Genomic DNA, 15,850 nt, shown 5'->3' on the forward strand with positions numbered 1-15,850 from the left:
ATCCAATATCCTAAAAGTGGTCACGTCATTTGACGCTTATGCTTTTAAGGATAATTATACAACAAAACTTTTGATATACCATACATATTTTTTGTTGTCCATATATATCAAAAGCTATAACATTTCGAACGTGTAAAATGAATTATGGGACACCCTGTATATGTTATATGATCATTGCCTACTTTTATCTAATAACAATCACGAATGATATCTACATATAAGTCAATCTTCCAGTCATGGTAGGATAACCTAGCACTAAAACCGCACATCTTCACAGGTTTTCCGAGGAATTTGTCAAAACATAAATCAACAAATATCAACTATGAAAATAATTTCACTATTCCGGATACACAGTGTATGAAAGTGTATAGTATAATCATTAGTTGCTTTTTGTATCGTCACTTGTGAGTATCGAAGCGGCATGAATGAAAACAGGCACAGTATAAAGGTCGGTAAAACACCAAATATCGGCATTATTCGTAACTACAAATATGTTAAACATTATAGACGTCCTCATAACATGTAAATCAATAAAATATATATAATATAGGTTATATTTGTAACTTATATGAGTAATTTGATTGTTTATTTATTTTCAGTTTCTTTATTCCTTTATTCTACATCATTCGTAATTAGAAAGCGGCTAAAACATATCTCAAAATATACATACACGAAATACTTTTGTATAGTCGCTTGTTACTTTATTGTATAGTCGCTTGTTACTTTACTGTATAGTCGCTTGTTACTTTACTGTATAGTCGCTTGTTACTTTACTGTATAGTCGCTTGTTACTTTATTGTATAGTCGCTTGTTACTTTATTGTATAGTCGCTTGTTACTTTATTGTATAGTCGCTTGTTACTTTATTGTATAGTCGCTTGTTACTTTATTGTATAGTCGCTTGTTACTTTACTGTATAGTCGCTTGTTACTTTATTGTATAGTCGCTTGTGTATAGTCGCTTGTTACTTTATGTATAGTCGCTTGTTACTTTACCTTATTGTATTCGCTGTTACTTTATTGTATAGTCGCTTGTTTACTTTTGTATAGTCGTTGTTACTTTTTAGTATATAGCTTGTTACTTTTGTTACTTGTTATTGATAGTCGCTTGTTACTTTACTGTATAGTCGCTTGTTATTGTATTTACTGTATAGTCGCTTGTTACTTTTATGTATAGTCGCTTGTACGTAAGTCGCTTGTTCTTTTGTATAGTCGCTTTTACTTTATGTATAGTCGCTTGTTACTTTACTGTATAGTCGCTTGTTACTTTACTGTATAGTCGCTTGTTACTTTACTGTATAGTCGCTTGTTACTTTACTGTATAGTCGCTTGTTACTTTTATGTAAGTCGCTTGTTACTTTATGTATAGTCTGTCGCTTGTTACTTTACTGTATAGTCGCTTGTTACTTTACTGTATAGTCGCTTGTTACTTTATGTATAGTCGCTTGTTACTTTATTGTATAGTCGCTTGTTACTGTATAGTCGCTTGTTATTTTGTCGCTTGTTACTTTATTGTATAGTCGCTTGTTACTTTATGTATAGTCGCTTGTTACTTTATGTATAGTCGCTTGTTACTTATGTATAGTCGCTTGTTACTTTATGTATAGTCGCTTGTTACTTTACTGTATAGTCGCTTGTTACTACTGTATAGTCGTTGTTACTTTATGTATAGTGCTTTATTGTAAAGTCGCTGTCTTGTTACTTATGTATAGTCGCTTTTACTTTATTGTATAGTCGCTGTATTATTTACTTTACTGTATAGTCGCTTGTTACTTTATTGTATAGTCGCTTGTTACGCTTACTTTATTGTATAGTCGCTTGTTACTTTATTGTATAGTCGCTTGTTACTTTATGTATAGTCGCTTGTTACTTTACTGTATAGTCGCTTGTTACTTTATGTATAGTCGCTTGTTACTTTATGTATAGTCGCTTGTTACTTTATTGTATAGTCGCTTGTTTATGTATAGTCGCTTGTATTTATTTAAGTCCTTGTTACTTTATGTATAGTCGCTTGTTACTTTACTGTATGTCGCTTGTTACTTTACTTTAGTCGCTTTGTATTGTTTGTCGCTTGTTACTTTACTGTATAGTCGCTTGTTACTTTACTGTATAGTCGCTTGTTACTTTACTGTATAGTCTCGCTTGTACTTTATGTATAGTCGCTTGTTTTAGTCGCTTGTATGTATAGTCGCTTGTTACTTTAGTTGTATAGTCGCTTGTTACTTTACTGTATAGTCGCTTGTTACTTTATTGTATAGTCGCTTGTTACTTTATGTATAGTCGCTTGTTACTTTACTGTATAGTCGCTTGTTACTTTCTGTATAGTCGCTTGTTACTTTTTATAGTCGCTTGTTACTTTTTGTAGTCGCTTGTTATCCTTTTTATGTATAGTCGCTTGTTACTTACTGTTATAGTCGCTTGTTACTTTACTGTATAGTCGCTTGTTTTAATTTAAAAAATTACTGCATAGTCACTTGCGCAAATATATCATTACAAATCGCTTATTTTTCCATTTTTCAGCAATTTTTAAGCAAAATGAACTTACGTATGATATCGTATAGGCCACAGGATGTGTTCAGTATTGAGTAACATAGAAACAAAAAGTGGAAAGTTGCGTAAATCTAGTTTTTTATGATTTGATTCATGGAAAGCTCATTTTTTTATCACGTGATTCCCGGGCGACAACGATATTGAATATGTACCAATCGATACAGACGCACAAGGGTAGATTAGATGCTCATCACTACTATCATCACTAATATTAATCAGCCTATATGTGTTTTTATTAAAGAAAATAATATATATCTGAGTATGTGTGCATTTTGACCACGACGTCATTAACAGGAAATTTTGTTTGTTCTTTTTGTGTTTTAATAAAGGGACAGATCGCCTCGAAAACTTGACATTAATTTTGTCCATACTAATGTAATTATTCTTTTCCCTATAAGGTATATTTGAAACCGACATATATTTACGCGTGCGATTAGACTTTACTTATTTCGCTGGTAATAAGACATCGTGAAAACCACTCGCCGCAACAATGGCATTACAGTAAAGACAAAAGTTTAAACCCCCGTGGAATAACGTTAGATACGAAAATATGAAAATGATAGCCTTAGCCATGAACAGCCATTTCCAGCGTAAGGAATATAAAAATGGCGTAAGTAATTTTCGTTTATGATTCTTGAAGGATTTGTTTTCACAGTAATTCTGACATTTTTTTTAAGTAATGACTGGTCCATGGAAATCCCTTATAAGTTTTACCTGAAGTATCAACGTGGTGCATTCTATTGCATTTTTTGTATTTACTCCATCTAAATTGTAAATGACTATATCTGATCTGTGCTACAAAGTTGACTAATTTAAATTGATAGCGTATTTGATAACTCTGTTAGACTGATTTGTTTAATTTGTTAGCTTCAGAGCCTTTTATCGCTGAATATATTTCCTTTTTATAACAAGCGACTATACAAGTGTCCTCGCAAGTAACTATACATCGCCAGTTTCAAATCAATGCAAGTGACTATACAATTTTAACTGATCTTCCTACAACTTCAAAATACGATTAAGTAAAAGATATTGTGTCCATTAATATGTATTTATGTGTTTGATATTGTTGAATTTTATGAACCTGTGATGGTGCTTGAAATAATGAAAGCCACACAGAATGCCTTAAAATAGTGCAAAATATTAGACGGCTGCATCGATTCTTCGATGATGAACAGCAGATCAACTCACGAAAAGTATCTGAAATGTTAATGCTGGGTAACCCTCAACATTTCATTAGTCAATGGTAGTTCAAATTGCTATCCATGGCGCTGTTTATAACTGAATATTACAACAAAAACGTATAGAATGAATAAAATTGGTAAAAATATCCACTATCCATTGTTTCATTGGTCCTATCAAGTGACCGAGTACCGCTATACAGACTCGCAACAACGAAATTTAAAAAAATACTATACACTTCCGTTCATATACTGTGGGATATATAGAACATATATCCTTTGTTATGATGACAATAGTTTTGATTAAAAGATAATACATTAATTAGAATAATATATGCTTATGTATTAATGAAAACATCATGACCAAATGTTGATGAATGTAACAACAAAAAGATTTGAATAAAAGAAATAATTAATTAGAATAATGAAATAATTTTTCTAAACCAACTAGGATTATTGAGGAAAACGGCTTTTTGCAGGTCTCTCTATAAACATATAATATATTATATGTAATATCATATTTGATATCAACATTTTTGATTGTCGAAGACCGACCTCTGAAGACTCGCATACCCTTTATACATATCATTATTAACAGTGTCCCTTTTTGATCGTGTATGAACTTGATGTATATCGTCTTCATGTGTTTTAAAACATTAGCAAAAATACAGAAAATAGATCTGTGAATTATTAAACCTTTTATACACATTTCAAAAGATATTCAAGAAATGTCAACATATTATTTTATGATTTTTTTTAACAAACTTTTATGAAAAGCGGGCTCTCACAAAAGTTTGTAACCAAATTTTTTCATAACCAGATGAATTTAAAAATAGTGACATCAATGCTTAAATAAAATTGCCATAAAAGAGAATATAACTTATTTGAATCCTTGTGTAAGAGAAACAAATAAAACTACGATACGATATCAGTCTGAATGTCTAAGCTTTGACGTACTCACTCCATAATTCCATCATTATTTCATGGTTTTCTACTAATTTGGGATTCACTACACCCGACCCGAGCGAGGCGAGGTGCTAATAAGTCCCGAGTGAGGAGAAATCATGTAATAACTGACATATTGAATGCTTCTTAAAGTCAAGATTTATTGGACACAATTTTCCTTTGTTTGAGGTTGGAAGTATGTAGTAAGTCGGTTAGTGCATGCTTTCTCATCACTCCGGACTTATTACGTCCTCGCTTAGCTAGGATGCAATAAATTCCTTATAAATAGAAAGCCATGTAATAACATGCTTGATTCCGAAGAAATAATCAAGCATCACACAGGTTCGTCAACACAGAGACAGTGCAGTGCTGCAGCAAACGACTATTTTGAACAGCAAAACAGGTATATTGTATCAATATCAATAAAATAACATTTAGTAAAAGGAAAAAGTAATTAAACATATAAAGTTCTTTTCAAGTAAAAAACGATATTTTATACAATACATCGAGAAGAACGTACGCCATCTCTTTGCAATATGTATATAACAAGTGTATTAAATTATATCGCCTCAACAATAGACGGAAACAATTAGATTAGATGGACTTAATTAGTGCATTATTCATGATACCACTGTGTGACAGTAAATGCGATCTATGGGTTAGTAAGCGATAGTCTGCACCTGGGGCCGAGAATGTTCACACACTAATAAAATTTGTTTTCTTGTTCCACAATAGTTGAAAACAAGAAAGTGTGATTTCTTCTGTTTTCTGATATGATATTGTATGAAATCCAAATGATGAGATAAGAAACAATAAAAAACCAATAGAATAACAAAAAATAGCAATGACGACAAACTGACTTTTCAGATGCATATAGCTAAGATAAATGATAAATATCAAAGAAACACAATTTAACAAAGCATGACAATTTATTGACTCGTGCCCTATCCGGGCCTCGAACTCACGATCTACGGCACCCAATCGCCTAGCCAAACATATCTGCGCCTTCTACCACTGCGCCACATCCACGTCCCCAAGATAAATGATTGAAATATAAAATCTTGAATGCTTTGGAGATAACAAGATAGACTTTTCAATTTATACTGTTTTTCTAAGATAATTTATATTAAGTACATGAATGCAAAGTAAGTTCATGTCGAAATTTGAAACATACATGTATTACGACATAATGATGATGTTGTAAAGAACTATTACTTTTGAAAACTTCCCTAACAACACGATATCATCTAGAAGTGCTAAAACTGTTTAGGAATCAGAATAAATATTAAATAGAAAATAAAAGGATTTACTGTTGATTTTCAGAAACCCAGCAACAAGATCTCACTCAAAGGCACTTCAGAAAGGGGATCAAAGTGGATGCAGCTGCTGTTGTCGACCCATTAAAAGTTGTATGGAGCGGTGTATCAAATCGCTTTATGTGTTCCTCATACTGTGTACAACGCAAATGTGAATGTGCTTCATTTTCCTTTGTTAATGGGTCATGCCACATGTCTGCAAACATCTTGTCTGGTCCACCCGGGAACGACGTTAGGTTCGAAAAACTCACAGGTAAGTATCACCGATCTTCTTATAAATGACGTATATAACTAGGGTTCAACAAACTCACTGGTAAGTATCACCGATCTTCTTATAAGTAACCTATATAACTAGGGTTCAACAAACTCACAGGTAAGTATCACCGATCTTCTTATAAATGACGTATATAACTAGGGTTCAACAAACTCACAGGTAAGTATCACCGATCTTCTTATAAGTAACCTATATAACTAGGGTTCAACAAACTCACAGGTAAGTATCACCGATCTTCTTATAGGTCACGTATATATAGGTAGGATTCAACAAACTCACAGGTAAGTATCACCGATCTTCTTATAGGTCACGTATATATAGGTAGGATTCAACAAATTCACAGGCAAGTGTCACCGATCTTCTTATAGGTCACGTATATATAGGTAGGATTCAACAAATTCACAGGTAAGAATCACCGATCTTCTTATAGGTCACGTATTTAGTAGGGTTCAACAAACGAAAAGATAAGTATCACCGATAATCTGTCGATATGATATACCTATAGTTTGTAATTAATCTATTGTCTATAATTAAACAAACTTAATACATGCATTACAGAAATAGTAATATTTCGTTTTATTATCATACAGACTACATAATAGTATAAGACCTTTGAAATCATGCTAAATTAAGGCTATTTGTTTTGAAACTAAAAAAAAATGGTATTTTTATATTGATGAACTCCATGTAATCCATTGCCACCAACAAAAATGATGTTGGTTATGTGTTTTTATCTAAGAGTGCTCTGCTGCTAAAGTCCTTCCCCACACAAGTCTTGTCGCCTACAGTGGTTGTAGCGCTACCTATGCCTGTGTATTTGGCTACATCCCTCAGACCTCGGACTCAAGCACTCTGACGTGTGCGGCCGACGAAACGTGGTCACCCACTGGATTCAGATGTGACCTTATACGTACGTATAGATATTAAAGGGACATGAATTTAAATAATTACTGAACGTTTGAATTAGATACATATCTATGACGTTCCAGATGCTTACTAAATAATATTACAATTATTGTACAAATATATCAAATAAAATAATTAAAAGGTGAAGTTCCATATATTTATGTATGCTGAATGAGAAAAAAACCCAGCAGCAGTGAACTTCAGTGACCTCTCACACTGTAGTACACAAATTAAATGAATGTAAACAAAATGGCGGGTCAAAAACGTGGGTGTAGCGAACACAACGACTTTCGATAGAAAACGGAGTACGTTAAAGATGCTCCACCGCTGACAAATGGTATTTTTTCACTATTAAAAACAGGAGCAGACGATTTAGTATTTTTCTTCAGTTACAAAAGTTACTCACTTTACACCATTACCACTCTTGAAAAGTTTGAGCTTTTAATTTTACTTCAGGTTAAAAATATAAAAAACAATTAATTGCATCCCGAAAAAAATACCGTACCACTATATCCTATATGGAATGAAGTACTGAATGTGCGTGCACCAAAGGCAAAATAAATTATTTCATATTATTTTTTTGTGTTAATTAGGCTATTATTTACACGATTAAATACCAATTATTGTTCAAATGATGAATATCATTTATGCTCTGTCGGCGATGGAGCATCTTTAAGGGTCAGTACCGTGCGCGATTTGGAAAGTTGGTAATTATAAATGAAAAGCTTCGATAAAAGAGGCGGGAACAACTTACCACTTCATCATTGTATGCTGTTCATGTACATTACCAATTTAGACAAGAACCTCCATTTGCCTTGCCCGGTCGATTGAAAACTTTCGTTTGACTCATTTTATCGCTTAAACAAATTGTTTCGTATGTAATATAATAATGGAAAAGTTAAATTTAAATATATTAGTTGTACCATTGAAATACATATATGGTTTAACAGTACATGTATGTAGTCACAGTCCATGTCTGTAAATGTGGCCTAGCCTTAGGGTCGCGTAACATGTTGTCGAGACATTGATGAAAGCTATTTAACCAAACAGTTGCACATGACTATGATTTATCATGTCTGCTAATGATGTAACTTAGAATGACTCTGTGATTAAACATTGATTTATAGATATTACTCAACACAAACATGTAGGGCTATTTAAAGGCAAGCAAACCATGCATAGAGTGTCAACTTCCCCCAGTACTCGACCTTGAGTACTGGGTCAATTCCCCCAGTAATCGACCATGGGTGCTGGGCCATACTTTGTCATGCGGAATAAAGTACTGAAACCACAACTCAGCATTTGACTTATACTCAACTTTACTCTACAACATCTACACCTCATCGACATAAACAGACACAAAGAAAAGATTTACTTCACGTAACGAATATGACTTATATGCCATATGTCAACTATCGTAAATTGAAAAACTTCTAAGAATATTGAAAACGACTGTTTCTTGTTTTATCAGTAACTTTGTTGTTAATTAAAGCCTCTTTTTGGACCAGCTATCTTTTTGTGCTAAAAAAGAATATGGCGGTCTATTTTTGAAATATATGGGGTTGGTATCTTCACATTTTCCTGGCGTTTTATATAACTAATCATTGTAATGAAACCATCAATAAACCTTTGAAAATCATATGTAAGCTTGGAGAACAACTTAATTTGGGTTCATGTCCCTTTTATATCAACAAATTAAAAATTGTACTTCTCATTGCCAAAGGTCACTTGATTCTTCATTATATAACGTAATTGTAATATGAACTAAACTGATTAGTTTCTCTTCATGGTAATGACAAATCAAGTATTAATTGTCGATTTTAATTGATTTATGAATTTTTACAACCGCATTAATTTGTTTGATATGTGTATAATAGTATGAGAACAGGGACTCGATAATCATTTAAATGCTACACATGGCTGAACGCATCATAAAGTCCACAAAGATCATTTTCATGCATTAGCAAGCCACTATTAAGTTTAATTTCCACAAAACATCTATGTATTTACGTAAATAAGAGTGTAAATCTCAACTTGATACATATTTACATATTTATACATATTTTTTAATATCACATTTCTAACCGGTAAACAAAAACATGATAGCGTGACTGAAAATATATTTAGCTGTTTTAAACATCTTACATAAAAGTGTTTTAGTTTACAGTGATGGCATTCATCCAATTCAGTTGTCGCGCAGAACAAAGGAGAAGGTACGTTAAGACTCGAATATGGCCGCAAAATTAATTCTCCAGTAAAGAACAACATATTTTGCCATATAACAGTTGAATACATTTGCTAATACATCACATCCCGAAAATATCCCGCATGTGCCAATTATGTTCACTATGACGTCATCAACATGCAGTTTCCCGCGATTTTTCACAAAAATTCTTGAAATATCATACTTTTTGAGTGGTTTTCTCTGAACATGAATGTGGCCTCCTTCGTGGAGCAAAAAGAGATTTTAACACGTTGTGTATGGTGTATTTACGCATATCCATGCAAAATATAAAGTTGCTCCAAGGTGGCGGCCAAATCCATTTCAAGCCTTTTCTACCCTAAAGATGATGCATTTCTAGCAAAATTTGGCGAGAAGAGGAAAATCATCAATTTGATGACGTCATAGGTGGAGTACATCGTGTACATGGTTATAAAAAGCTATGTTTTAATTAATGGCAAGTATGAGAGTATTTATTGATGTGAAATTAATGTGCACCAGAATTAATATTTTTCGGTCTGAAAAATTAAGGCCAAATACTAGTCCTATCATATCTACTCCAAAGTTTTAGCCGGCCAAGAAAATGACAGTTCATCCTCAAGTAAATGAGGTATTGCTGATTAATGCGTTCACAATGTTATTTTGATATGTTGACTTGGAGTTGCAGTTTAATCATGTAGACGTGTACGTTGTTTTGATTTAAAATATCTAATTCTTTTTCCTATGACATGAACTGCTACTGTGTAACGGGGTGATATCATACAGCGTGCACTTCACCTTCTTCCCACCCCAACGCTGACGTTACAGTGAACACTTATACGGTTGGTGGAATCGCCCAGTACACTTGTTGGACAGACTATACAAACAGGGGAGGCAACTCGGACTATAAAGTCTGTGTATTAGGTGGCACGTGGAGTAATGTCATCAATCTGCTGTGTAAGTAACAGCTATTAAGTATTTTGTTTGAACCAATGAGTTAAAATGCTCGAACATGACAGTACATATGGTATATTCACTCTCTTGAAATATCTGGTATTGTTCTATTAAGGATGTACTCCTCTGAGAAGTCAAAATTTTCTTGTATTAAACTTTTTTTCTCGTATAGATTTTTGGAAATAGGAGTTCATACCATAAACGAAAATGGAAGAAAATACATATGTCCGTGTGCTCGTTTTTGAGCTATTGTCACTCAAAGATACCTAGTTGATAAAATGTTGGATTTAATTGGAATTTTGCCGTTTAGACCATATACACAAGATATTAAAGCCATAATTTCCTAATGAGCTGTTTGATATGTATAAATGTTTGTAGAATTTATTTTCTAGTAGTCATCTTTAAAAATATACCAGTTTTGATTAATAAGACTAATAATTTTCTCAGAATAACAACGTATGCTACCCCTACCCCTTAATTTGAGCTACAACATGCACCGTTTCCAGGCATTTTTGCCAAATTTAACCCTTTATAGAAAAAGTTCTGGTATTAAACTTTTGTTAATATTTTGCATATTAACAGGGAAAGGGCTGTTCTTTCTAAATCAGGCAGAAAAATGGGGGGTCCATGTGCTTACTTTTTTGTCCCATTTGAATATTTGTTATTTTTCAGTATTTTAGAGTAAAAAATAAAAGTGCTCAAATTACCATTAAATGTAAAAATAAAGTGACAAAAGTGTATCATTTTACACATAAATGCTCCATATTTTAATAACCACGAACCCAGTAAAGATTTACAGCAAAAATTAGCTCGATACAGCTAAAAATACAGGCGCAGTGATGATTTAAGTAAAACCAATTTCAGTTAAAAATGGTAAAACTGTGGCGCTACTCAAAGCAAAAAAAGACACAATTTCAAAATGGCCGCCAAATGGGTCATTTCTTAAAATCCGCGTATAAAAATCTACTAAAAATAGAAATGTAATTTTTTGACAGAATTTGCAACTGGCAACTTGCTACAGATATTGATAAATTTTATTTGAAAATCTTATAACTTCTTTGATCTATGTCGAAACGAGACTTCAACGGGACTGAAACCTCAGAAGAATACATCCTTAAGCGTATTTTCTGTTACCAGAAACTCGTCACAAAAGTAGCTAACGTACACATATGCACAGGTATCTTAGAATTAGTTACAGATTACATACTTAAGGGCCCAACAGAGGGCCCTAAGACCATATTTATGCGTTTCATGGATCTAGATAACAAATCGGACAAATCATACTCAACATAGTACTATATAAGTATACAGTACTTTAGATCTGTAGAGTATGATTTTCATCGATTTTTATCTAGAACCTTAAAACGTCTAAATATGGTCTTAGGGCACTCTGGTAGGTCCATAATTATATAATCTATAACTAATTCTCAGATCCCTGTGCACGTACGGTGTTTGACTTTGGCTTATATTTTACTCCTGTAAAGGCATACTTTGATAGCATTCCATCTTTGTTTTGCTCTACATCGTTGAAGAGTTAAAGATCACCAGTAACCATTCACATTAGAACGACCCCAACGGTTATCGTAATCTATCATGAAGAATTTTATGATATAAGTGCTACATTATGTATTTTTTGAACATTGGTTAAAATTTTAATTCAGTATTATTTAATTTGATTTCCACAAATTTTCGTAACTTTATTTTCTTCTTGTGACATGATATTTTAAAGCTGCATTTTGTACATGTATCTATTCACGTCTGTTTCAGTTAATTACTCTCTATATAACATATGGTTAATTGTAATTTATATAGCTCATCTACCCTTTGAAGTTAATTATCCAAACTGGTCTTACTAGTACTATGACACTTACGACTCAGACAATAGATAGGCTAATTATCTCACCTGTCCGAGTACCGACCAGCCATAATAGAGTCATATACATGCCAGGTGTCACCCATTGTATCAATTGTACATTTAATTCCATGTCTCATATTTTGTCATCAGTTAGGATCTAGAGCTCGGTCTCTACGAGTCGATTTTCGGACACTCCGGAAATCGCCTTCCGACTCATAGAAAAAGTGATTTTATAAATTCGTATTTGGTAAACTATTCAACGTCTCTGGATGTTATACCGTGACAAAGGAAATATTCCAACTACCAGGAATTCCGTTGTGATTAATTGGTGGAGAATCCAGGTAGAATGTAATAAAACAAGATCTCCATTCTTGAATTGTGCCTCTTTTGCCTTCCTGTCATGTTGTTGCTTCTGTTTGGCTTTAGCAGCTGTAATACTTTTCTCTGCTAACTCTTTTACATACTTAAGATGTTTTAGTAGTGCTGTTACGTGAGACTTGTACAATGATTTTTAGTTTCGATTATTCTCATGGTCTCGTTCGATCAGTCGCCTTGTTATTGCACTTGCTTCGCCAACGATAATGATAAACATCACGCGCTTTGTAGAACGAGATTAAAAATAAACATGAACCAAAGTCAACTTTGGAAGTTTAGTAAGCAGAAAAAAATACTAGCGAAATAAATAGGATCTTTAGCTCGATTTGCGGAGCGTAAGACTTATTATTTAGAGCTAGGTCCCTAATTCAATCCCTGGTGGGGCAGTGATTTTATTTATAAAACATCCTACACTCTGCTACATATATGTCAATGAGGGTGAATTGTAATGATAGACTCCAGAAATATCAATGAAACATAACACGTTAGATGATATTTTTATGAAAAATATATATAGGGTGAACTCAAAAACGGGTTCGTTTACAATTATAAATGCATCTTGTTGTGTCCAAATATGGAGGCATCCTATTAAGAAAAACTTTAGATGTTATTTGTCGATATTGAAAAACTAATGAACGGGTTGACGTTCAACATTTGTTACTAGGTGAACCTACATATGTTGGCTATGAGATTGTTATTGTGACGGGCACAACAGAGGGAGGTGGAACTGACGCAGATGTCCACGTAATAATGGTTGGAAGTTACGCATCAATTGAAATCGTTTTCTACTTTAATGATGGATACTCGTTTGAAGTAGGCGCAACCGATTCAAAATCAGTAAGTTTAGCAACACATACACGTGTAAATTGTGAACAACGAATATAAGTGGTCACTGCAAATGTTTCCCGAAAGAGAAATGTCATGTTTGCTCTTTCCTCGAACATAATCAACTCTTTTCTGTTCAGGCCAAATCATTATGAGGACCTTGTATATTAAATACTACGATATACAGCACAATACGTTCTAATTTAAAACAAATAGTGATTATACTATCGATACCGCATTTAACATGATTAATTACAAGCGCAGCGCTTTCATGTTGTTTGGCATTATATGAACGATATGACGTTACAAAAATATGCGTTTGCTCATTTTGAGTTTGATATATTTTCACACACAAATTCCGTGTCTTATACCAACTCCTTCATTGTCTTTGCTGACGACACTTTGTCTAATTCCTTTAAAGTTAAAACATGTCATTTTGCATAATCAAGTCTAAACATTCATGGATCGATATTATTAACCTTTTTCTCAAATTGAAATGTTGTTTTTATGTGATTTTGCAAGCATAAATAATTCTAATTTACTGATTATAAAACAACGGTGTATTCAAGAGCCCATCTGCCGATCGTAAATATGGCGGAGTTGCTCTTATATCAATTTTTGCTTATACTTCATACAAATTTATTCATAGTATTTAGTGTCATGTTTTTGCATCTGTTATTAGGGGACGTGCTTGAATATGGGAACGTTAGAGTATATCCGTGTTGAACACACTAACACTGGATCAGCGCCTGAATGGCTGGTTGACACGGTAAGCAAGGGAGATAAATAGATAGGGATGGGGTTTGAAAACAAGATTTCCTTTTTCCTTTTATTTTGTTTTTATATTATCTTTTATTTTGATCGTGTATGCTGTTCTTTCATGGTCTATATTCCGCATGCGTAGCGGTAACATTATGTGATTTAAAATTTCGACAGAATATTTAAATGATCGCACTTAAGGTAGTTCCATAAGTTTGGGAAAAAACAACAAGTCTTATTTTCTTGCATCCATGCAGATTTCAAATAAGTAAAGAGAATGGGTGTTCTTAAAATGAATTTTGAGATATTTGAGTTTGAATTACGCCATCTATGCAAATTTTCTGACCGAAAATAGAAAATTAGAAAAAATATATTTTCTGTAATATTAGGGTGAATGTATAGAAACAATCCTGTTGAATTTTTGTTTTAACGACAGAACAAAATACAAACTAATGTATTTTTACAATTGCTAACTAATTTTCGTTATTTCCCAGAACCATTTCTATAGATAGTAATCATGTTTTGGCATATATTTGAACCTAAACAATCAATGAATAGACAAAAAAAGAAATGAAACCTCATGTCAATTTCACAATATTTGTATACCTGTTTAATATACCCAATGTAATATGTTTTTGTTTTCAAAAATCATATAAAAACATGGGGTCTTCGATCAAATTTTCACACTTTTGTAAGATTGAAGTTTGTATCTCACAGCCTTATCCCCCATTCATCCAGTATTAGAATGTAAAATGTTTGACTATTTATTGAAACTCAAGCTGCAATAGAACATTGCACACCAATTTCTATGTTTTTGTGATGTTAAATCTGGTTTATGTCTGTTTATTTTATGATGCTCTCCAAATTTTGTGTTTTAATTAGAAATTTTCATCCCTATGCGATTATTTTAGAATTCCGGAATTTTGGTCTGAATTGTAAAAATGTAATATTTAAAAAATACAATAGTTTTGTATTGATAGAAATTTATGACAAAAATAAACAGGGTTTGTTTATATTTTTGAAGGCTGAACCCAAGGCCCCAACCTTGGCAGCCTTCGGATGTATAACATGTCTAGGATACAAAAAACATAATTTTATGATATTTTTTTTTCTATTTACGGCCTACAAATTTGTATGGATGGCATATTTCAGGCTCAAATACCTCAAAAAGTAGTTCAAGAACACTCGTGTTTTCTTTACAGATATGAAATCTGCCTGAAAATGCAAGAAAATAAGCCATGTTAGAAAAAAATGCATGGGTTTTCCTAAAAGTTTGGAGCTACCTTAAGCTAAGATTTGAACAGTGAATTTTTTAATTTGCTATTTTCAAAAACAACTCTTATGCAAAAATATTAAATAATTTCCCAACTACATTTAATTATGTCATAAGAACTTTCTGAAAATCAAATATTTTCTGGAAAACTCGGATTTATACTAATCATTAGTAATTGTTATTGTTTCAGGTAACGATCTACATTAATGGTGTTGAATACTTTTTCTCTGTTGATACCTGGATTAACACTAGCCCATACTCTATCACATTGTACGTGTAAAGAGAAATGAGTTGACAATTCCTATCCGCAGGAGCTCCAGCTAATGGCCTCGTGATTCCACAAACCTAAAAGGAGAGTATGTGCCTTTACAATACCTGGTTACACATACATGTTATGGCATAGGTGAAAGGGACATATCTGTATAAAATATTATTAAAATTT

This window comes from Argopecten irradians, chromosome 5, assembly GCF_041381155.1.
Source record: "Argopecten irradians isolate NY chromosome 5, Ai_NY, whole genome shotgun sequence".
Taxonomy (NCBI): domain Eukaryota; kingdom Metazoa; phylum Mollusca; class Bivalvia; order Pectinida; family Pectinidae; genus Argopecten; species Argopecten irradians.